Source organism: Impatiens glandulifera, chromosome 1 (genome assembly GCF_907164915.1).
Source record: "Impatiens glandulifera chromosome 1, dImpGla2.1, whole genome shotgun sequence".
Classification (NCBI taxonomy): Eukaryota; Viridiplantae; Streptophyta; class Magnoliopsida; order Ericales; family Balsaminaceae; genus Impatiens; species Impatiens glandulifera.
Genome location: NC_061862.1, coordinates 98252661 through 98276831, shown reverse-complemented (window position 1 = coordinate 98276831; position 24171 = coordinate 98252661). Strand labels below are relative to the sequence as shown.

General features: G+C 27.0%; 2 non-coding genes and 1 pseudogene across 2 annotated transcripts; all 3 read right to left on the bottom strand.

Moving 5' to 3' along the window:
- Window positions 1-14070: 14070 nt before the first annotated feature.
- Window positions 14071-14153, bottom strand: LOC124923207. The gene has a single exon (XR_007098212.1). It is a non-coding gene; the product is annotated as a small nucleolar RNA snoR128 (small nucleolar RNA).
- A 160-nt stretch (window positions 14154-14313) lies between these two features.
- Window positions 14314-14396, bottom strand: LOC124923206. Its single transcript, XR_007098211.1, has one exon. It is a non-coding gene; the product is annotated as a small nucleolar RNA snoR128 (small nucleolar RNA).
- Window positions 14397-21729: 7333 nt separating this feature from the next.
- Window positions 21730-21970, bottom strand: LOC124923257 (annotated as a pseudogene).
- Window positions 21971-24171: the final 2201 nt, after the last annotated feature.

Here is a 24171-nt window from a genome sequence, read left to right as displayed (position 1 = left end):
TTAAACATTATCTCAATTTTGTTAATAATTTATAAATTATTTAAAAAATTGATACCATTTAAAAAATAATAATTATTGAATAAACCATTAATCTTTTATGCATAACTTTTATCATATTAAATATTAATTTGTTTTTAAAAAGTTATATCTTAATTAATAAGTATTATAATTTTATTTTTTATTTATTTGCTGAGAAGTACTTAGTGTGAATGTGTGATGGGTTTCTTCGAGTATGCAAACGAATATTTTTAAAAAACTAATAATAATAATAATTTCAAATAACCATATTAAATTAGGCCATAAACTTTTGTTTAATTGACGAGAAGAAAGGCTGAATAACGTGAGGTGGAGTATAGAGTAAAAGAGGGATAGTGGGGGCCACCACAGCACTTTTTAAATGAATACACTACTGATGTGCCACGTCATATCGTAGTGTCTAAGAAAAATGTTTTTATTTATTTATAATTAAACTTTCCATTTGATTACTCATTTAAAGAGAAAAAAAAATCATCCAGATACAAAACTACTTCAGTTAATAAAAATTTACATAAATATATATATATTATTAAAAATTAACTCATTGTTCTTTTTTTTAATTTAAAATTTATTAATTTAATATTTATTTTTTCTCTCTCATTTTTTTATTAATTAATTAATTTATTAATCTTCTTTTAATATTTTTTTCTTTTGTTTATTAATTAGTTAATTTATTTATCTCCTTTTATTATTTCTTCTTTTATTATTTGATTATTTTATTTTTTAATAATGTTTTGTTTCTTACTTTATCAACATAAATTATTTTAAAATTATTTAATCTCTTTTAAAGACTAATTTATAAAATAATTCATAATTTACTATAATATTTAATTAACTAGTTTATAGAATAATATATTAATTTGTCATCTCCTATGATTTTTACTCCAATTTGCATAAATATAAATATGACGAGTACATAATATGTGTTTAACTTGTGGAAAAACAGTTTACACGACAAATAAAATTTATTGAAAAAAATTATACAAACAATTATTTAATAAAAATATTTGAACAAAATATGAAAATATTATAATATCAAAACATTAAACTATTTTATACAATATTCAAGTATTAGTGCTTAAAAGAGAGCAACTAATTTTAAAATAATTTATATTGATATAAAAAAAACAAAAAAAAAATCATATAACAAAAGAAGAGATAAATGAATTAATTAATTAATAAAAAAATAATGAGAGAAAAAATATTTAATTAATTATTATTAAATTTGTAAAAATTAATTAACCATGGTTAATAATAGAGACTAGATAAGCCAATTTTTAATAATACATACGTTTAAATGAACTTTAGTTCATACGTCTAAGCTAGTTGTACAAGTACATATGTCTAAATGAGCTTTTTTCTTTTTTAGAATGTTAGGTCCGCTTCTCTTTTACAGTACAACTAATCATCGCTGGTTAAACTAACAAACATAATCATTTAATTAGACTCGAACCTAAAACCTCAGGAGTCTGGAATATCCACGTAGTGTTATCTCTTTAATAGAAGAGGATCAAATTTGAGACTTTTAGTATATAAGACATTGACATTTGACTACTATTTTGGTTTAAACTTATTTATAAATTATAAATATTCGTAAGTTGAGTTAATAATATTGTATTATATATATAATTATAATCAGGGATGGATCAAGGAATTTGTATTGGGGTGGACTTAAATTTTGTGTAATAAATTATATATCAAAAAAGACATTATATTATAATATTTAAATAAGTTAAACTATATCCGAATTTTAAAACATAAAATTCATTAATAATAAAATATATATGAACATCATTGCCTAAATTTTGTTTAATATAAAGGGTCAAATAGTTAAAAAAAAAATTATCCTCTATTTATTGCGAAGTTCTATTCATTGTTCATTACTAAAAATATTTACTCATAATGGTACGAACTGTAATGTTAAGATTAAGTAAATATTTTATTAAATAGTTAAGAAAATTTTAAAAATAAAAATTAAATAATGTTAATATTATAATTGTTTAAGGTTGTGATATTTAGTTAAATATAATAAAATCAAATCAGTTATAAACCTAATATAGATAACTAAGAAGATAGATATTAGAGAGGAGAATTAGATTATTTTTTAAAAAAAAAAAGATGAGATTCTTTTTATTTTAAAAAGTAAAAATATAAATATAAATATAAATATAGATATAAATATAAATATAAATATAAATATAAATATAAATATAAATATAAATATAAATATAAATATAAATATAAATATAAATGAAAATAATTAAATAATAAAAATTTAGTAAAGTATTTCATTAATTTAAGATTTTCATAATCAAATTATTAAAAATAAACAAGGATTCAAATATTAGAATATTATATGTCTATATATACATAAGGTATATATTTAGAAAGGAGTGAGAATCATTGAAATGGAGTGAGAATTAAGGATTTCTGATTTTTTATTTTTTATTTTATTATATACATATTAAAAAAAAGATGAGATTCTTTTTATTTTAAAAAGTAAAAATATAAATATAAATATAAATATAAATATAAATATAAATATAAATATAAATATAAATATAAATATAAATATAAATATAAATATAAATATAAATATAAATATAAATATAAATATAAATATAAATATAAATATAAATATAAATATAAATATAAATGAAAATAATTAAATAATAAAAATTTAGTAAAGTATTTCATTAATTTAAGATTTTCATAATCAAATTATTAAAAATAAACAAGGATTCAAATATTAGAATATTATATGTCTATATATACATAAGGTATATATTTAGAAAGAGTGAGAATCATTGAAATGGAGTGAGAATTAAGGATTTCTGAATTTTTTTTTATTTTATTATATACATATTAAAAAAAAATAAAAAATGAAGGACCTAGGTGGGGTTAAGCCCACCTCAACTCATGGGTATATTCGTCCCTGATTATAATGATACTTAATCTCAAAATGTTCAGATTATCAGGTCAAAACTTGTGGTTAATGTGGATATATATATGAGAGTAATGGATACTTGGGTCGGATCGTGGGTTGACTCACATATAAATTTAAAACGATTAAAAATAAAATAAAAATACTATATGTATGTTTTGAAATTGCAACATAACAAAACAAATACAACTTTTTAACCAAGTGTGATTGGGATGTGATTTGTCAAGAGATAATATGCAGTGTCAATTGGAAGTGATTAAAAAATATGAATCATATATTTGATTGACCAACGTATGAGATCACAATGTTAAATGTTAAAAAAAAAATATGAATCAAATATTTAATTGAACAAAATGAAAGTATAAGGTCATAAAATGAGATATTCTTTCGAAAAAAAAATATGTAAGAAGATAAGTTATTTACCAAGTGAATAAAATGTGGAATGAAAATGTTTTATTTTTTATTTTAATAAATTATTCATTATTTATTAAAAATTTAAACATTAAATACATATTATTATTTTTATTATTATATTTTTTATTAATGATAGAGATCGGGAAAAATATGACAGGAATTTATAGTGAAATGAGGTGGCATGTTTTAAGTGGATTGAAAATTTAACAATTTTTCTCTATCCTATTAAATTTTCAATCTACTTAAAACATGTCACCCCATTTCCCTACAAATTCTGTCATATCTTTTCTGTTCTCTATCATTTACCTATATCTATATATATATATAAATAAATAAATAGTTGATAAATTTTTAAAAAATAAGTCATCTTATGAAAGAATCATAAAAATTGTGAGACGAAAATATCATTGTGACTAGTATCTTAATCATTTTTTTTTTATTGTATTTTCCCTTTTTAAAACAAATTCTCAATAGTCTGCATTTAACTTGATTAATTTTTAAAAATAAAATTATTACATTAATCTTTTTGTTATGATTTAAACTGAAAATCACATCTTTTAATTGAAATAAAATATGAAATATTTAGTTTATTCAAATGAAATAGTATTATAATAAGATATCAAATATTTCATATTCACTTGTACTAAATATATATATATATATATATATATATATATATATATATATATATATATATATATATATATATATATATATATATATATATATATATAATCGTGATAATATATGGTCTGTAATCTTTAAAAAAAAATCTTCATTTTCAAAATAAAAATAAATAAACTATGAAACTAAGTATAAAAACCTAACCACTTATCATCTAACTTCTAACCTATCAATTGTTTAAATGAACTAATTATCATCCTCTTTTATTTGTTTGATATCACTCTATTAAATATCATAATATCAAGTCACTATTCTTAATCAAAAGATTATTCTTTTATTATATTTTAATGAAAATTTATTGTACTATGGCTAATCGTATGTGTCCAGAAGAAGTTGAATCGGCAATTCACTTATTTTTGTATTGTCGAATGATGATTAGTATTTGAAACCTTTTGTGAAGTATTATTGAGATTCATTGGGTGATGCTTTCTTTGGTGGACTATCTGGTTGGAGAGAAATTGTTGAACTTTCAATGATTATAGTCATCCGATGCGTATCATTCATAATACTATTATTATGATGTTTTCTGATATTTGTACAGAAAAGTCAGTAAAATCTATCGGGAATTTTATCGTTTTTCTCGAGAATTTACGGTCTCAATAACTTTTTAAGTATTTTTTTTTATATTTTCATGTCATACTTTGTTGTAATGCTTAAATAATTTTTTTTATTTTTAAAATAAATGGACCTTTTTAAATAAATAAATAGTCTTTTTTTAGAATAATTTAGAATACGAAATTATTTTTAAAATATTAAATATTCTTTAATTTTATTTGATGTGAATTATTTAGACTATATTTAAATATAATCAACATAATTATTTTTGTTTCCAATTATATAACCTCTTACTATTTTATACTTTAAATGTTATAGAAGATAAAATAAAAATATTTTAATTAAAGATTCGAACATCAATTTTTTTGATGATTAGATGAAAAAGACTCAAGGCCTAGTTTGATGTGATCTTTGCATTTAATTCAATTAAACATATATTACATTACAAACAACTTGTTCATTCAATTATTAATTAAATAATTTTTTCATTTTTTATTATATAGTGTCCAGTCCACTTTGGCACTACTCGATTATCCTTATAAAAGGTTGTCATGCCTCTAGCATTGATAATACCAATATTTTATTAATATTTTAAATAAATTAATATCCATTAATATTTCAATCAAAATAAAATTAATATCACATTTAGAGTGACTTTTAAGATAAAAGCTTTTGATTTTTTTAGATGGAATATCATTAATTCATGAATCTTATAGTTTATTATTTTCTTTTATTCATTAATGTCGTGTTTAACAATTTCTAATTTTATAATTTAGATCATAAGGGATTTTTCAAAGTTGAAAGTGTTTGTCATATCATTTTGTTCATGTCAAAAAGATGTTTAATTGTAATTTTAAAATGCTTTTAATAATCATTCATGCATTTACTATCCAAATTGCAAAGAAAATAATATTTACTATCATGTTTTGTAAACGAACTTTTTATTGTAGCACATACAGATTGACTCAAAAGAAATACTTAACTTAGGTCTTGTTCTAAATAGGTCTGGTTCTAAATAGGTTTTTAAAAAATTCATACAAAATTAAATATCACTCCACTTCCCTCCTTTTTTATCCATCACATCACTTAAATCATTAACCAAAATACTAAAATATCTTTTATTTTAAATTATTATTTTTTATTTTATTTATATATATCAATACTCTTTAAGTCTTTTTACCAAAAATAATCATTATATCCTCAAAATCATCCCCAATCATTATTTTTTTCTTCCTCTATGTTTTATAAAAACCCCAATCCGAACACGCTCTTAATATGTTTTATAATGTCATAGGTCACTACATTAACAAGGAGAAAGCCTACTATTGTATGGTGGAATAATAAAAAGAAACTAGTCATAATTTTCAAGATAATGGGTATTGCAGACGGAGGCTCTCATTTCATTAATTATCTCGGTGTGTCTCTTCCGTTTAGGCAATTAGAGATATGTTATTACAAATCTCTCATTGAAAAGTAAAGAACTCAGTATTCGGATGACCAAAAAAAAAGTTGTCATATGCATGCAGAATTGAGCTCATAAGGAGTGTCACTATGGGCATCATTGGGTATTAGTCTCAACCTTTCATCTTGCCTAAAAAATTATAATGAAATAATTAGATCAAATTATGAAGTATTTTAAGGAGTGTCATCATAGGAATCATTGAGTATTGTCCAATTCATTTCATATTGCCTAAAATTATTATAAAGTAATTGTATCAAACTATGAACTACTTTATATTGGGAAGTTTGATAGTAAAAATGTCAAATGGCCATATGTTTGTATGCCAAAATAAGGTGGAATTGGCCAAAACAAATGAATAAAATGTAACAAAATACTTAATGTCAAACATTTTTTTTTGGCCATTCTAAAAAACCTAAACTCTTTAGGTTAGATGAGTTTATTTGAAATGTATGAAGGGGAGTTCAACAACATGAGAGAAGCTAGGCAATCAAGATGAATAGTATATATTCGACAACAACATAAATATTGAGATAAGTATTCTTATTAAGTTTTATATTTTAATAATACTAATTTTCCAAATAGTTATATTTGTTTTAGAATTAGTTATTTCATTATTATAAGTTAGATGGTGATTTTAAACATTATAAGATAGTCTAAGGGATAAAGTGATATTTGTATATCAAACTTTGTATATAAGATATATCACCCTTGTAACCTCTTTTTTGTTTTGTTGATAAACATCAATAATACAAGTGTTCAATTTTCTTCATGTTCTTGAGTTCTTGGCGATTTTATTCACTCTTCTAAGAGATCTTATAGGAGAGTACCAGATCTCTATATGGTATCAGAGCACTTCGACTTTGAAGGAGACGATCTACTTGAAGACACAGAAGAGGAGGACAAAGACACATATCAAGGTAATCTTACATAATTTGGGGAAAACGTTCTTGAAAACCTTAATCGTGGAGAAACTTCTTCTTTGAATCAATCTTCTCTAGATTAATCAAGAATGACATCCAAGAAGAGACACTGTACAGATCCACTCTACATACATAGTGGAGAAATTCTAGGTACAACCCTAACTTCTACAGTACTAACTAGGGCAAACTGTTTTGAATGGAGCACAAGTGTTGAACTGTCATTAACGACAAATATGAAGATGGGCTTCGTTGATGGGTCTTGCACTAAACCTGAAGATCCACAAGATGCGATACTTTGGAAGATGATTGATGACATGGTCAAATCTTGGATCATGCATACCATTGAAAAGAAAGCAAAAATTTATTTCCAAAGTGCAACCACGTCAAAGGAGTTATGGGATGAAATCAAGTCTAGGTATGAGACAAATAACTGACCAACTCAATACAAGTTAAAGAAGAACATCTGTACAGCTAAACAACGTAATCTTGATTTTGAAAATTATTATTCTAAAGTTAGATTATTCTGGGATGAGCAATTACATTTACAGCCACACCGAAAGTGTACATGGGATAGGAGTAAACAAGATTGTGTTGATTGTAAACTAGAAAAAAGAAGTTATAATGTATTATGGGAAGAGTAATATGCTCATTTTCCTTATGGGTTTAAATGATTTTATGAGAATTTGATAGATTCAATATTGGCCATGGAATCAAAATCAACTGTGTACAAGGCATTTACAATGTTTCTTAATATTGAGAAGAAGAGAAACATTAATATGGAACATGACATATATATTTCAGCAATGTTTGTGAAAGAAAATTCATACAACAATTCTAGAAAAAATCGAACATAAGATGTGAGGCAAGGAAATAAAACGTTGATGTGTACACATTGCAACATGAATGGTCATCTTAATGAAGGATGCTACAAGATTGTGGGCTACCCTGAATGGTGGACAAACAAGAGAAGAAGGAAGGCAGGTTCATATACAGCTAATGCATCACATTTTAATGAAGAAAATGATTCAGTACAGATTTCAAAATCTCAATACAAGAAAATTCATAACTTTATGAAGGTTGTCAAGGAGGGAAATAACAAAACAACAAGTACATCTAAAGGAAAAGGAAACTGCATTGATCTTGACTTCGCTGCAGGTAAGTCTTTGAACTCAGTTTTTCATATCAACTATTTATGAATTAAGCATGAATTTAAATAATCTGGAAAACAAAAGGCATGTTTGGTTAATTGATTAAGGGGCAAGTAGTCGTATATGTAACAATATGAACCTTCTAACTGAAATTAGAAAAACTGAAAAAGAAAAAATTCTTTATCTAGAAGATGGTTCAAATAAGATTATACTGTAAATGGAATTGGTAATTTAGTATTAAATAACAAAATTACTTTAAAGGATGTACTATATTCACCTGATTTTAAATACAATTTATTATCTCTTGCTAAACTAATTAGAGATTAGAAAATTAATTGTATTTTTTCTGAAAATAATTGTGTGATGTAGGACCTTAATCAGAACATCTCGTTTGAACTTGGAAAAAGGATTGAGAATCTATTTTTTGTTATTTTGCAAATCAATTTGATGTAAAAGAAATAGTTTATAGTACTTTTAATTATTTTTCGGTTAATGATTGTTACAAGATGCACCTAAGATGTGGGCATCCTTCAAATAAAGTACTCAATTTCATTTGTTCAAATTCTGCAAATAAAGTTCCTCATTGTGAGACATGTTTGTTTTCAAAATCTCATCGCTTACATTTCCCTACTAGCACAATTATGACAAAAGATGTTTTTGATTTAATTCATATATATCTTTGGGGTCCCCGTAAAAAGAAATCTTTCACAAAATACCTTATATGTTAACTATTGTTGATGATTATTCAAGATGCACTTGGATTTTTCTTCTAACTGATAAAACTCTTGTTTTCAAAAAAATTCAAAATTTATTTTTTCTAGTCAAAATTCAGTACAACAAAAATATTAATAAAGTAGAAGTGATAATGGAACTGAGTTTGTAAATTTGAAATGCAAAACTTTTTTTGAACAAATGAGAATAACATGTGCTTATACACCATAACAAAATAGTGTTGTTGAACGAAAATATAGACATCTTCTTGAAGTAGCTAGATCATTAATGAGTTATTATGGTTTGCCTATAAAATTTTGACCATTTTCACTTTTAACAGCTACTTATTTGATAAATAGAATATCCACATCAACATTAAATTGGAAAACACTTTTTTATGTGTTACATGAAGCTGAAATTGATTACACTATATTGAATATTTTTGGATGTCTATGTTATATGACTAATACATTTCCACATGAATCAAAGTTTGAAAATAGAGGGATTAAGTGTGTTTTTATTGGATACCCTTAAAAAAAAGGGTTGTCTTTTATATAACTTTGATTTAGATGAAATAGTTACATCTAGAGATGATGTTTTCTATGAAGAGATATTTCATTTTAAAGAAGGCACAACCATCACAAATCAATACACAAACTATGATCACATTACTTTGTTTTCTGATCCCAATAATAATTCTAATGATGAAATATCACAAACAATTGATAAATTTAATGTGTTCAATTTAGAAAACTCTAGATTCATAGACATTGAGAACAATAAAGTCAAACCTAACTCTATTGTAACAAATATATTTCCAAATGAGAATAATATAGATGATATTGATTTAGAAAATGTTTGTAGAAAAGGTTCTAGGATAAGATCTGCTTCAACTTGGATGCAAAATTATGTTGCAAACCAAGTTGAAACAGAAAACAAACAAAGGAAATACACTCCTAGAACTTTCTCTTTTCACATCTCTAACATAGATGAAGAATCTCTAACATGGATGAAGAATACATAATTTTTTTTATCAAACATTGATCTTCACAAACTCCTTCAAACTACAACAATGCATTTAAAGATCCAAAGTGGATCAAAGCAATGAATGATGAATTAGATGTTTTGAATTTAAACCAAACTTGGGAAATAACTGATTTACCAAAAGATAAAAAGGCAATTGGTTGTAAATGGGTATACAAAACAAAATTGAATGTTGATGGTACTTTAAACAAATGCAAGGCGCGACTAGTTGCAAAGTAAACAATCAGAAAGATGGAATAGATTTTCATCATTGTTTTGCTCCCGTAGTCAAAAGTGTTACTGTCAGATTATTTATTGCTTTAACATCTAAAAAATGACATTTACACCATATAGATGTAAATAATGCGCTCCTTCATGGAATCTTGAGGAAAACATCTATATGAAATTGCCATCGGGTTTATATAAAATCCAAAACGTGAAAAACAAAGTTTGCAAATTGAGAAAAAGCCTTTATGGTTTAAATCAAGTTTCTTGACAATGGTATACCGAATTATCTGTATTTCTTATAGAATTTGGTTTCAATAGATCTGAACACGATCATTGTTTGTATTTCAAACAAAAAATTTATAGGTATGGCAGGTCTATTAATATATGTTGATAATATCTTAATTTCAGGAGATAATCTTGAAGAGATTTCAAACATAAAGAAACTTATTGATTCTAAATTTTCAATTAAGGATTTAGGAAATGCAAAATTCTTTGTTGGACTGGAAATCAGCCAAGACAAAAATGGTATATATATAAATCAAATGAAATACATTATGGATTTAATAGATGATACATGAATGATGGGATGCAAACCTGCTAAAACACCAATGGTAAAGGGTACACAATTTGAGAATGTATCTCAAACTCCTTTAGAGGATCCATCTCAATATCGAAGACTAATTGGTAAGTTTTTGTATTTAAACTACACACGTTCAGATATTTCATATGTAGTACAACAACTTTCTCAATATATGCATAAACCACTTATGTGTCATTGGAATTCTACTTTACTTGGTAAGATATCTAAAAGGAACTATTTCAATTGGAATTTTTTATCCTTTTCAAAACAAGATATATCTTGAAGCATTTTCAGATTCATATTGAGCTTCTTGTATTGAAACTAAAAGATCTATTACAGGTTTTGTATTTATCTTGGTAATTCTATTATATCATAGAAAACTAAGAAACAAACAACAATTTCTAGATCTTCTGCTAAATTAGAATAAAGAGGTTTAGTTACAACTGTTTGTGAATTAGAATTGATATCTTACATTCTAAAAGATTTGAAATATAAAATTCTTTTACCTTTTTCATTATATTGTGATAACCAAACTAATATACATATTTCAAAAAATCTTATTTTTTATGAAAGAACAAAACATTTAGATATTGATAGTCATGTAGTTAGATATCAATATATATCTGGTTTTATAAATCTACAACATGTGAATACGAAAAAAATATGTGACTGACATTTTTACAAAAACACTTGATTTCCCACAATTTGAGATCTTGATGACTCAATTTCTTTTACAAGATATTCATCTTGAATGGGAATATTGAAATAAATATCATTATTAAGTTTTATATTTTAATAATAGTAACGATACTTATCTATTTTGCAGATAGTTATATTTGTTTTAGAATTAGTTATTTCATTATTATAAGTTAGATTTTGATTTTAAACATTATACGATAGCTTAAGAGCCAAATTGATATTTGTATATCAAATTTTGCCTATCTAAAAGATCTTATACGAGAGCAAATCTGTTAAATCTCGAGTTAACTTTTCAAATCTTACAATTTTATAATTTCACATAAGGTTAACGAGTCTGAATTTAAGTAACTATTAAATAGTTAACTCTTACATTTTAAATTTATAATGATAAAATTTTACAATTTTACGATTATAAATAATTTCGATTTACAATTTTATATGATTTTACTTTAAAAAAATAAATTTATTTTTAAAAATTAAAATATAAAGTTATTATTTATTTAAATAAATAAATTAATATAATAATTTTATAAGTACGATTTTTTATAGTCTTATTTACTTATTATTATTTTTTAGTTAATTTCATATTAAAATATATAATTTCTTAAAATTAACTAAGTATAAAATACTTGATTATATATATAAAAAATAATAATATATAACTATTCTTTTTTTAAAATAAACATAAAATCTAGATATTACGAGTTTACAACTAGTTAACGATTCTACGCAAACTCTCAATTTTGACGGGAATAATAAACAACAATTTTAAGAGTGTTAGATCCCTATAATAAACAAGAATGAGTCTTCTTAAAAATCTATTCCATATACCTCAAAATAGATCTATTATTGAATCGTCCTTTTATCTTTTCTTTATAGTAGAATTTTTATTTTCATTATATTTATAATAACAAATAAAAAAAAAATATTATTACAATTAATAAAACCTTTAAAAAATACTACAAAAACAAACTATCATGAGATTATTTAAAAAACAAATTATTTTCGAATGACCCCACATCAATCATAAGACTTAACTGACCTGCAGTGACTAATCGAGTACATCTATACTGTTTATTGAGCTTGATGGGTTATTTGTTTCTTCTAAAATATGTCATCAATAAATATACTAATTTATCGTTACTTTTCTATAAAATGTAAATATTACATACAATACAAATATAATAGATAAATCTAAATAACTCAAAAAAAACAGCTTTTTCATTAAACAAAAATTTTATTTTAATAATATTTATTTTGTTTTAAATAACGCTAGATTCAAACTAGCTTTAGTAAGGTTGTAGTTGGCTGCCAACATGTGATTTAGGTGGACCAATTTGAAAACTGTCCAAACAATTTAATATTATTTTTTGTCCTTCATTCGATGTTTTTTATATATTTATTTTAAAATCAATTAACTTATTTCATTTTAATCTTATACCCTGTTTAAAATGAATTTGATTTTTAAATTTCAAAAGAAAAAATGGTAATAATTTGTAAGTATTAGAAATATTATATTATATAAAATAAAAATATAAATAGAGTAATTTAATGAATAATTTATTTGATTAATTTGAGTTATTTTCAATAATAAATTTTTATTATAATTTTAATACAAAATTTTTAATTTTGATTTGAATAAAAATTTTAAGAGAACAAAAATATCAATATATATATATTTACATTTGTTTTCTAATTGTTACATTACTTAACAAAATTCCCACCTTCATAACTAGACAGTCAACTAAAGAATTCTTAATATTAAACAAAACTTTACCAGTGATATTTGACACAATAAAAAAATTGTTTTACTTTCTTTTGAATCTAAGATTTACAAGCATTTTCCCAAAAAATAATAATTTCAAGCAACTAAAATAATAGTAAATCTAATTTTAAAATCATTCTAGCATAAAGTAAAAACATTCAAACATTTTACTCTACTAAAATAATTAGAACAAAGAAAAAAAATATTAAATCACATGAGATGGGATAAAATGCATAAAAATAGACATCAATAACATGCTTCTTTATCTCTTCATATTTGTATGCCATACAATCTAAAGATCCCTACATAAATATTGGTAATAATTCAATTATGGATTATATCTATATATTAAGCAAAAAGTATAGTTGCATAAGAACATGATTTAAATCAAAGATGAGAAGTCTAATGATGAAACACAATATGTAAGCAAGACCATCAAACAAATCCAATTGATGGGATCGAAAAAATGGTGACAACCATCACAACTTATATTGATGGGGGGCAAAAATACTTTTAGTGAATTAATTACAAAGAAAATCAGAGAATTAATCACAAACCCTAAACCTTTTTTTAACATTATAACCTTAAAAATATCAACCAACCCAACATCAAACAAAATATCTTAAAGGTACATAGAGAAGCAAATATCAGCGGGATAGATTCAACAGAAATCAGAGAAATACAGATAATAAACATCAAACAAGATCTTCAAGGTAGATACATACAGATAAACATACAAATGGAAGCTATATTGTTGCTGATAACCAAAGAAAAAAAAGAACAAGAATATGATTAACTGATTTGGACATATCTAATCAAAATAAAAATCAATAATGTAATCCTCAAAGCTCAAAACTTTATAGTATTTGTTTGAAAACTCAAACTAAAAAAACCAAAGATGCTGCTCAGTTAACCGCTCAGGACAAATATTCATTATGCTTTTTGTTCAAAAGCTTTCAAACAATTTCCGGTTCATCACTGCAGCTTCTTTTTGAAGCCAAAATTTATTCTTAGTGGAAGCTAAAAGAAACTGGATCAAAACTAAGACCTAGGAAAGTATATTCAAGATAAAGAACAAAATTTTAGAAGTAGAAAATGCAGAAAAATGAAACAAATTGCATAAAACTTGGACAATTAATAACTTTTGCTCAGGTAACCGCTCAGGTTCGACATAATTTGTCAAACAGTTCATCAAACTTTCACTTATTGAGGTTATCATCATAGCAATCGGATTGAAATAGACAAAATCAGATTATTAAAAAATATACAAGATCCATAAACTCATGCGATTCATCACAAGAATCATCATAAATGAATAATGAATTTCTTTTTCAGACGAAGATCTTGAAAAAGCTTTGTCTATGAAATATATATATATGTAACTTCATTAGAGTAGAAGTGTCATGAAACCTCGATTGGTGCGAGAAAAATAAAACAATTTTAAAGGAAGAGAATTAACAGTAGAATGGTCGGAATTGAAGAAAGTAAAGAGACGGGTATAACTATGAGAGAGGAGAGAGATGGTTGTGAAAGTACAGAGCGCCATTGAAGGAGTTTATAAAGGGGGGCGAAGATGGGGGAAGAGAAAGAGCGCGCTAGGGTTTCGTTTTTCAGTGATCAAATTTAAAATGGACAAGGCCCGACCGTGACAGTACTTTTAACCACGTGATTTTGGGCCTGGTTTTATTTTTTAAATAACCATATGGATGGATCTTTGTCTTTTGACTTCAGTTTAAAAGATATTAATTAAATTGATTTAATACTTAAAAATAAAATTTACATCAAACAAGCTCTTAAATATAAATTGTTATACTTTCAAGTTTAAACAACAACAAAAATGGCTTCAAATATTTTTTAAAATATTATCATCTCCTAATATATATCAATTTACAAATGATCAAGTAACTAGAATATTATCCTATCTTCCACCCAAGAATTTGACACTTTATTAGATGTTAACTCACTCAAATAACATAAGAAAAACAGTTTATGTAAACATGATAATTCAACTAATCAATTAGACTAGTTTAAGTGGTGAAAATTTTGTCTAGAAAAATGTCACACGTTCAATTTTTACTAAGAATACAAAAAGTTAAATGATAGTTTGTTGAATAAATAAAAAGTTTAATTTTTTTGTTTAGTATTTATAAAATAACAATAATGGTTTTTAGAAGTGATTGAGATAACAAAGAGATTTGAGTGGAAAACATATTTATGCATCATAATTTATTTTGACATTTGAAGAGTTAAACACTATATTTATAAAGATTTGTAACAATTCATTTGAGATAAATATGAAAAAATATGTTGCCCTCTTGTTACCAATAAATTGGTATCAGAACCATTGTGCGTGAGGGGAGCGTGAGAGAACATGCCAGCCTCAAAAGAGAACGTCGCGGTGTGCGCTGGCTGAGAGAGAAAGGGGAGCGACCGAGAGCTTCGTGAGGTGTGTGTTGAGTGTACACACTTGAGAGAAATGAGAGATATAACCAATGACATCTCGTTACCCAAGTTGACAAAAGGCGTCAACTACGACAACTAGATGGTGCAGATGAAGGCCCTCTTCGGCTCCCAAGATAACTTAGATGTGGTCGAGACTATGTATGAGGAACCGACGAACACAGATGGGTATTCAAATGCCCAAATGAACGCGTTGAAGGTCGTTTGAGCTAAAGATAATGCAGCTTTGTATCTACTATACCGATATGTCGATGAATCTAGTTTTGAGAAGATAGTCGACGCAAAACAAAGGAGACGAACGAGTGAAACAAGTTTGGCTTCAAACCCTTAGGGCGATTTGGAAAATATGTGGATGAAAGAGTCTGAAAGTGTATATGAGTTCATTACTCGGCAGGAGAAATGGTGAATAAGCTAAATCAGAATGATGAGAGTCTTTCATCAAACCGAGTTGTTGAAAAGATTTTGAGGTCATTGACAGATAGTTTCTAAAATAGCGTGTGTGCAATAGAGGAATTCAAGGACCTATCAACGCTCACCATTGAAGAATTTGTTGGGTCCTTAAAAGCGCATGAGTAGAGAGGGGGAGTCCCTTGAACAAGCTCTCCAGACGAATGCGACAATAAAATAGGAGAATGTACTATATACTCATAATACCAGAGGTAAAGGAAGAGACAGAGACCTATGTGGTAGAGAAAGAGGAGGACAAGGAAGTGAACAAGTCGGTCAACAGAACTGGCATGGCCGAGGTCAAGCTCGAGGTGGTCGAACAAACACAAACAACAATATTGAATTTTATATATGTGGTAAGTATGGACATGATGCCAAAGATTGTTACTCTAATAAAATGTTATAATTATGGATAGTTGAGTCATATTTCCAAAGATTATAGGTCTGAAAAAAAAGGAACCAATAATTTTTTTTTTTGCTGAGAAAGAAGATGAATGATTGTTATTGGTGAAAAAAATTCCAGAAACCTAGATCAAACTAAGCTGTTCTAATAACTCATTTTGGTACTTGGACATCGACGCAAATAACCACATGTGTGATGACGAGAGATTATTCAAAATACTCTCAAAGGTGGAGTCTAGATCTATTTCTTTCGGTGATGTTTCAAAAGTAGCTGTCAAAGGTCGAGGACCAATTTAGTATCAACAGAGAAATGGGGGATCGGAGAGATCAAAGATGTTTACTACGTACCTGATCTCAAAAACAAAATACTGAGCATGCGATTGATGGAGAAAGGGTACTCGACTCTAATAAAGGACCAAGAACTATAACTGAAGGATAAACTCGGGAGGATCATTGCCTAAGTAGAAATGAAGAAAAATTTCCTGTACAGACTTGAGATTAAAATAGTTCAAGATAAATGTATGCAACTTGATCTAGAGGATAAGGCCATAAAATGACATTATCGGTCTAGTCATTTTCACTTCGTGGGGGTGACCGAGCTAGTGAAAAAGGAGAATATGTTTGGACTGCATAATATTAAATTTGAAAAGAGGTTTTGTGAAGAATGTGTGATGGGAAGCAAACGATGACTTCTTTCCCAAGTAGTTATGAATACCGAGCAAATGAGTAACTTAGACTAATCCATACAGGTTTTTTGTGGGCCGATAATTCTATAATCATTTAGTGGTAAGAGATACTTCGTCTCTTTAATTGACGATTTCTCGAGAAAGATGTGGGTTTATTTTCTAAAAGGAGAAGTCATGAGTGTTTGAAACCTTCAAGAATTTAAAGTGATGGTGGAAAAGAAACAAGTTAAGTCATAAAAACAATCTGATTTGATAGAGAAGGTGAGTTCACTTCTGTTGAGTTTAACAAATATTGCGAGGAACATGTGATCAAGCGTTTCTTGATTGCTCCATATTCTCCACAACAAAACAATGTAGTGGAACGAAAGAAGCAAAATATTCTTTATATGGTTCAATCTATGTTGAAAGAAAAGAATATGCCGAAAAACTTTTGGACAGATGCAGTATAGTGCGCAGTCTATGTGCAAAATAGATGTCCACATGCAAAGTTAGGAAAGAAGATGCCTTAAGAAGATTTGGAGCGGTATGAAACTGAGTGTTTTTCATCTCAAGGTGTTTTATAGCTAGTACCAAGTCAGCACAGGATATAATTAGAAGATCGAAGCAAAAATACATATTTATTGGGTTTAATGAAAAATCTAAGGCATATAAATTATTTGATCATATTAACAAGAAAGTCATGGTGAGTCGAGATGTTCACGTGGAGGAATCATTGACATGGAACTAGAGTAACCCGATTGAGGAAGAAACAAGTTTGAGGGTTGTTATGCCTCCGATATCAATAACCACTAAGCTTTCAGAAGATGAATATGAGTTTCAACAGCCCAAAATGAAAAGTATGTGGGAGATATATTACACTACAAATGGAGTCCATGTTGTATGTCTCTTGGCCGACTAAGAAGATTTGAATTTTAAAAAAGTTGTACAAGACGCGAAATGGAGATCAACTATGGATGGAGAAATCGGGACAATTGAACGCACCGAAACTTGGGAGTTTATCGACGTTGAGTTGACCAATTGTAGTAAAATAGGTTTACAAAAAAAAGATGAATGCTGAGGGAAATGTCGAGCATTATAAAACTCGACTTGTAGTGAAGGGCTATACACAAAAGGAGGAAATCGATTATGATGAAATTTTTGCTCTTGTCACAAGAATGGAGTCAATCCGATTTCTGATCTTGTTAGCTGCTCAGAACCAATGACCGATTCTACAAATGGATGTGAAGTCAACCTTTCTAAATGAAGTGCTGAAAGAGGAGGTGTACTTCGAGAAACCATTTAGGTATATGAAGAGATGATGAGAAGAAAGTGTTGAGATTGAGAAAAGCCCTTTACGGGCTGAAGCAAGATCCTCGAGTCTGGAATGAGAGAATTGATGAGTATTTCAAGAAAAACGGGTACGAGTAATGTTTGTACGAGCATGCCTTGTACACACAGAAATCAGAAAATGATATGATGGTACTCACTCTTTATGTCGACGACCTCATATTTATTGGAAACAACACAAAACTGATTAAGTAGTTCAATGAGGTGATGAAGAAAGAGTTCGATTCGAGATGACACACTTATACTTGATGAAATATTTTCTTGGCCTAGAAGTGAAACAGTCCACGAAAGGGGTTTTTATATCCCAAGAGAAGTACGCACTTGAAATTTTAAAAAGTTTAAAATGAAGGACTACAACCCGATTTATACTCTAATAGAACCAATCACTAAACTCTCAAAGTTTGATGGAGAAGAACGAGTTGATGTTGGGAGATATCGAAGCTTAATCAGAAGTCTAAGGTATATTACAAGCACAAGACCCGACCTACTGTTGAGTGTTTAGATATCAAGTAGATTCGTGGAAGATCCAAGCTATACACATTGGAAGGACTTGAAGAGAATTATGAGATATGTTCGAGGAACCCTTTCACTTGGTCTTTTCTATTCAAAATTAGATGAATATCGATTACTGAATTACTCGGATAGTGATTGGTGTGGCGATGTTGATGACCGAAAAGTACTTTGGATTATGTATTCCTACTCGGGAATATGGCTTTTACTTGACTGTCAAAGAAGCAGCCTATTGTAACTTTGTCGACCTACGAGACAGATTATGTGGCGGCCTCCTAGAGCGTGTGTCATTTAGTTTGACTTTCAAATTTACTAAGGAATTTGAGAGTAATCCGAGACGAATGAACTATGACTTGAGTTGATAACAAATCGGCGATCGAGTTGGCAAAGAACCTAGTTAATCACGGAAGAAGCAAGCACATTTAGGGGTGGCCAAAAAATCCGATCCGGTATTTTGGATCGGATATCCGACTCTATTTTTTTTTCAAAAATTGTGATCTGTATCCGATCCAGTATCCGAGCACTATCCGATCCGAAAACACCGGATCAGATCGGATCGGACAGTCGGATACCCGCTGATTCGATTTTCTTTCATATTTTTAATTTTTTTTTTATATTTTAGAAAATTAAAATTGTTCATTAAGGATCTCAGAATTCAACTCATAAGTCATTAATACAGTACATATCAAAAATATAATTCAAATACTGAAATGAAATCAAAATTATTTTAAAACAAAAAGATAATGTTTTGAAGAACAAATGTGAAGAAGAAAAATGTGACGAAGAACATATGGAAAAAACAAATCTGGAAAATAAGGCAATGATTTTTGTTTGATATTGAGTTTGTAAAGTTAATGGGAAGGAAAAGAAAGGTAGAGAGATTTATTTAATATTATTTTGTTTTTAGATTTATTTATTTAATAAATTTTAAATATCATCGGAATGGTTTCGGATATCCGATTTTTTTTGCCTGATCCGTATCCGATCCGGAAATCCGGTAAAAATATCGGAGCGGATCGATATCCGAATCCGATCTATCGGATACGGATTTTTTCGGATCGGATCGGCTGGATCAACGGATCAGATCTTTCGGATCGGATTTTTTGGTCACCCCTAAGCACATTGACATCCGATTTCATTTCATCCGAAAATAAGTTAGAGAAGGAAAGGTCGAGCTAGAGCATGTCGAAAGTCGAGCTCAAGTCGTAGACGTATTCACCAAGCCACTGTCGACCATACTATTGGAGAGTTGTATAAGGATAATTGGAATGAGAGATGGGAAGAGTTTTAAGTTTAAGACAGAGATTTGTTGAATAAACTTAAATTAAGAAGTTTTTATATTTGAAGTTTAATATTCTTAAAAAAATAATAATAGTTTTAGGAGTGAGTGTGATAATCAATAAATTTTGGTGGAAGACCTATTTAATATGCATCATACTTTATATTGGCATTTGAAAAGTCAAATACTCTTGCGATTTGTAACAATCCATTTGAGATGAATAAGAATAGATATTTTGCCCTCTTGTTATCAACATAATCATTGTGAGAGTCGTAATGACATTGAGAGTTGTAATAATTTCCCATATTAAAAAATTACTAAAACATATGATAAAATAAACTAAGGTTTATGATTATGGCAAGATATTTAAATTGATCTCAACTGTTCAATCGTTATATTGATTCAATTCTTGAACCGGAAAATATATGATTTGTCGGATATAAAGTTTGATATAATGAACACCAATATATTGTATATTGGATTCAGATATATGGTCACCAACTTAATCTTTTTATAATTGTGTTTGACTAATGTATATATTAAATGTGTGAGATGTAAGATTTTGATAGAATATAATTAATATTGTATGGTCAAATTTAAATATGACAATAGTGTCATGCTAATTTCTTCGAAAAATAAATGTTTAAGATAAAAGAATGTGTTACGACTTGTTTCGTAAGATGAGTTTTGGGTTCAAGAATCAAGTTCTTGATCTATAAGACCGGTGAAATTTTACAATCAAAGGGCAGCGGAAGGATTTCGATAGAGAATTTAGGGGGAAGGGATAGAAGAATCAAGGGTGCGAAGAGAATTACTGTTGGTCTATACCAAACAGTCCATAGTAAATAATAATAGATGAATAGGGCAGAAGTTCATATCTTCATTATTCCATTCATGGGTCCTTGGGGAAGAAAGATCAGCCTTATATAGGTGATGTCTTGCCCCATAATATTCGGTTACAACAATTTTAAAAGAATAACAGAATTCGGTTTGTAAAATAGAAAAAGAAAGCAAAACAAAATAATAATACAACAAAACAGAAATATGGCCCATGTGCACACTAAGACCGAGACCGGGTGCCGAGGAACGTTGCTGGAATTTATTCTAGGACCGAGGCCTTGATTTTAGACCCTAACAGAATGTTAAAAGATATATTATTTCATCGTAACTGTATCGTTTAGAACAACTCAATGGATGAATGATATAAATACTTCTAATATCAACAATTGTTCAATTTTGGTTTATTAGGCAGAAATATACGAGAGACAAACAAGATCTTACAATATTTATATCTTCAGAGTCTCAAACTTTATAAATAATAAATAATTATCACGATAATTATTAATAAAAAAACTTCTTAATAATTAAATTATATAGATTGCCAGAAAAAGTAAATTAGTGAGGTGCGCAAGGCCCAGCAGTACCGGAAAGCCATAGAGCAGCCCAAATAACAAGTTAGGGTAAGGTCCAGCAGTACCGGAAAGCCCTAGAGCAGCCCAAATAACAAGTTAGGGTAATGGGCTGTTTGCTCTAAAAACAAATTAATTTAATATATAATTTTTAATGATTTAATTTGAAGAGACAAACTCATTATCAATTATTGAGTTTTTCACTCATCCCATATAACAGATATTAAATCAACAAGAATAGATAATACACATGATCTTAGCAAAAATTACCGAGAAATGTATGATATATTACATGGTTTCATCTCCAAGTTATTTCTCCAATCTCTCAAACTCGATTCTCATATTTGTTGTGGGACAAATATCCCCATCTTTTGCTTCTCTTATTTGTTGGAGATTTTTTTGATTTTGATTTTTATTTTTGGAAGTTATTAGTGTCCAAAAACTATGACATCATTTTATACAAACTTTCTCTTAATATTAATGAATTGAAGGATTAAAAGAAAATAAAGGTAGAAAGATTCTTAATAAAATAAACCCAACAACTTCAAACAAGCTCCTTGTTTGTATTGTATTTAACTTAGTATATGAATTTTCAAAGATAATATTAATGTTGTATATCAATTTGGAGGTATCTCAAAAGTTAATATGCTAATTAGACATTCGATAATAAAACAAACAAACATTAGTTCATTATAACTAATTTAAAAACACTCTATAGAACTAGATCTCAAACTAAGGTTGAATTTCGACTTTAAAAAACATGAACAAATTTATGAGCATATGTATTATAAAATTAACATCGTCTCATCTAAAAGATCGAGATGAGATATTTGATCTACAAATATTTTTTACCAAAAGAACATTTTCCACATTTACTTTATCATCTTTGGTAGTTCTATGCATGATTATATTTGAGAGTGTTTCATCTTTGTTGGGCCACTTTTTTGACCAGGGTAATAACTAAAATCATGTTGTGTTTTAGTGTGTTACTGTTGCTACCAGCATCATAATGTTTTTTTTTTTTAAAAAAAGGTTGTCTTGTTGAAATTGATCATGTAAACAATTTATTTTTATTAAAGAATAGCATTAAAATGGACTATTTTTGAAAGGATGAAAGCATTTGACCTTAGAAGATGCATAATTATAAAGAAGGTACAATTGCCAGCTTTTGCTATTTTGTTTTAGAAATTCATGAAAATGGCCATTATATCTGGCGCCAGCTCTTACTATATAATAAATATTTCATATCATACATGTGAATGATGTTTAATACAATGATTCGTAGTACTGAAATTCTGGTCCCACTTTGCATCTAATTTGTATAAAATTGTTTTTGGTTATTTTTGTCAATCTATATTGTACTCATTAAAAGGTGGTGCTTTCCTTAATTCTTATTGTTTGGTAATGAGTTGAGATCATATTTTTTTATATTAGGGAGGAAAATAGCATGTTCAAAATAAGATCCTTTTAAATTTTTTAATTTTCAATCTCTTATATATTAATTTTTATAATTTAAACTACAATATCAATGCAACTAGTACTTATAAATTCAACTAGATATCTTTAGACCTTGATCAATTGAAATTATTTTAATAATATTAGCTTATTCAATACCATTTCTCTCATTATCATATAGTTTATTAATCAAAATATTAAATTATTATTTTATTATTATATTTTCATACCCTTTAATTTTTTTTTTTATTAAAATTCAATTTTATTAAAAAAGTTTATTTTTTCAAAATTACCAAAAATCACGATTTTTTAAATAACTTCAAGTTATTTAAATAACCCACTAATAATTAATGAATTTTATACAAATCATAAGAGAATTAAAAAAAAATTAAGTCTTATTTGTTTATTTAAAAATAATTTTAAATATTTCCTGAAATTTATAAATTCGAGTTAGATTAATATTAATATATAGAGAGAGAGTAGAGAGTCAATCAAACCAAAAATATAAAAAAAATTGTCAAGGATCACTAGGTAATTAATATTATTATTATTATTTTTAAAATGTTGAGATATATATAAACTTGATAGATAATGCATTTTGTTTTTGTTAGGTTTCAACAAAATACAACATATTTAGACTCATCAATCATATTATTCAAATTATCAATAAAAAAAAGCATTCATTTTTTTAAAAATATTTTTTTTATTATAATATATATACTTTTAAGTTTTTTACTTGAACAATATTTTTAATCTTAAACAAGCATTTTTTCTCTTCCAATAATTGAATTTAGATTTTTTCTAGGGCCTTGTTTGAATTTGAATTTTCCAAATAACCCAATAAAATCAATTGTCACTTCACTTCTCTCGCATCCTTCAAATCAATCAATTCATTAACCAAAATACTAAAATATTATTTATTTTAAATTATAATTATTTATTTTATTTATATATATCAATACTCTTTAAGTTTTTTTTACCAAAAAAACATCATCATATTCTCAAAATCATCACCAATAATCATTTTT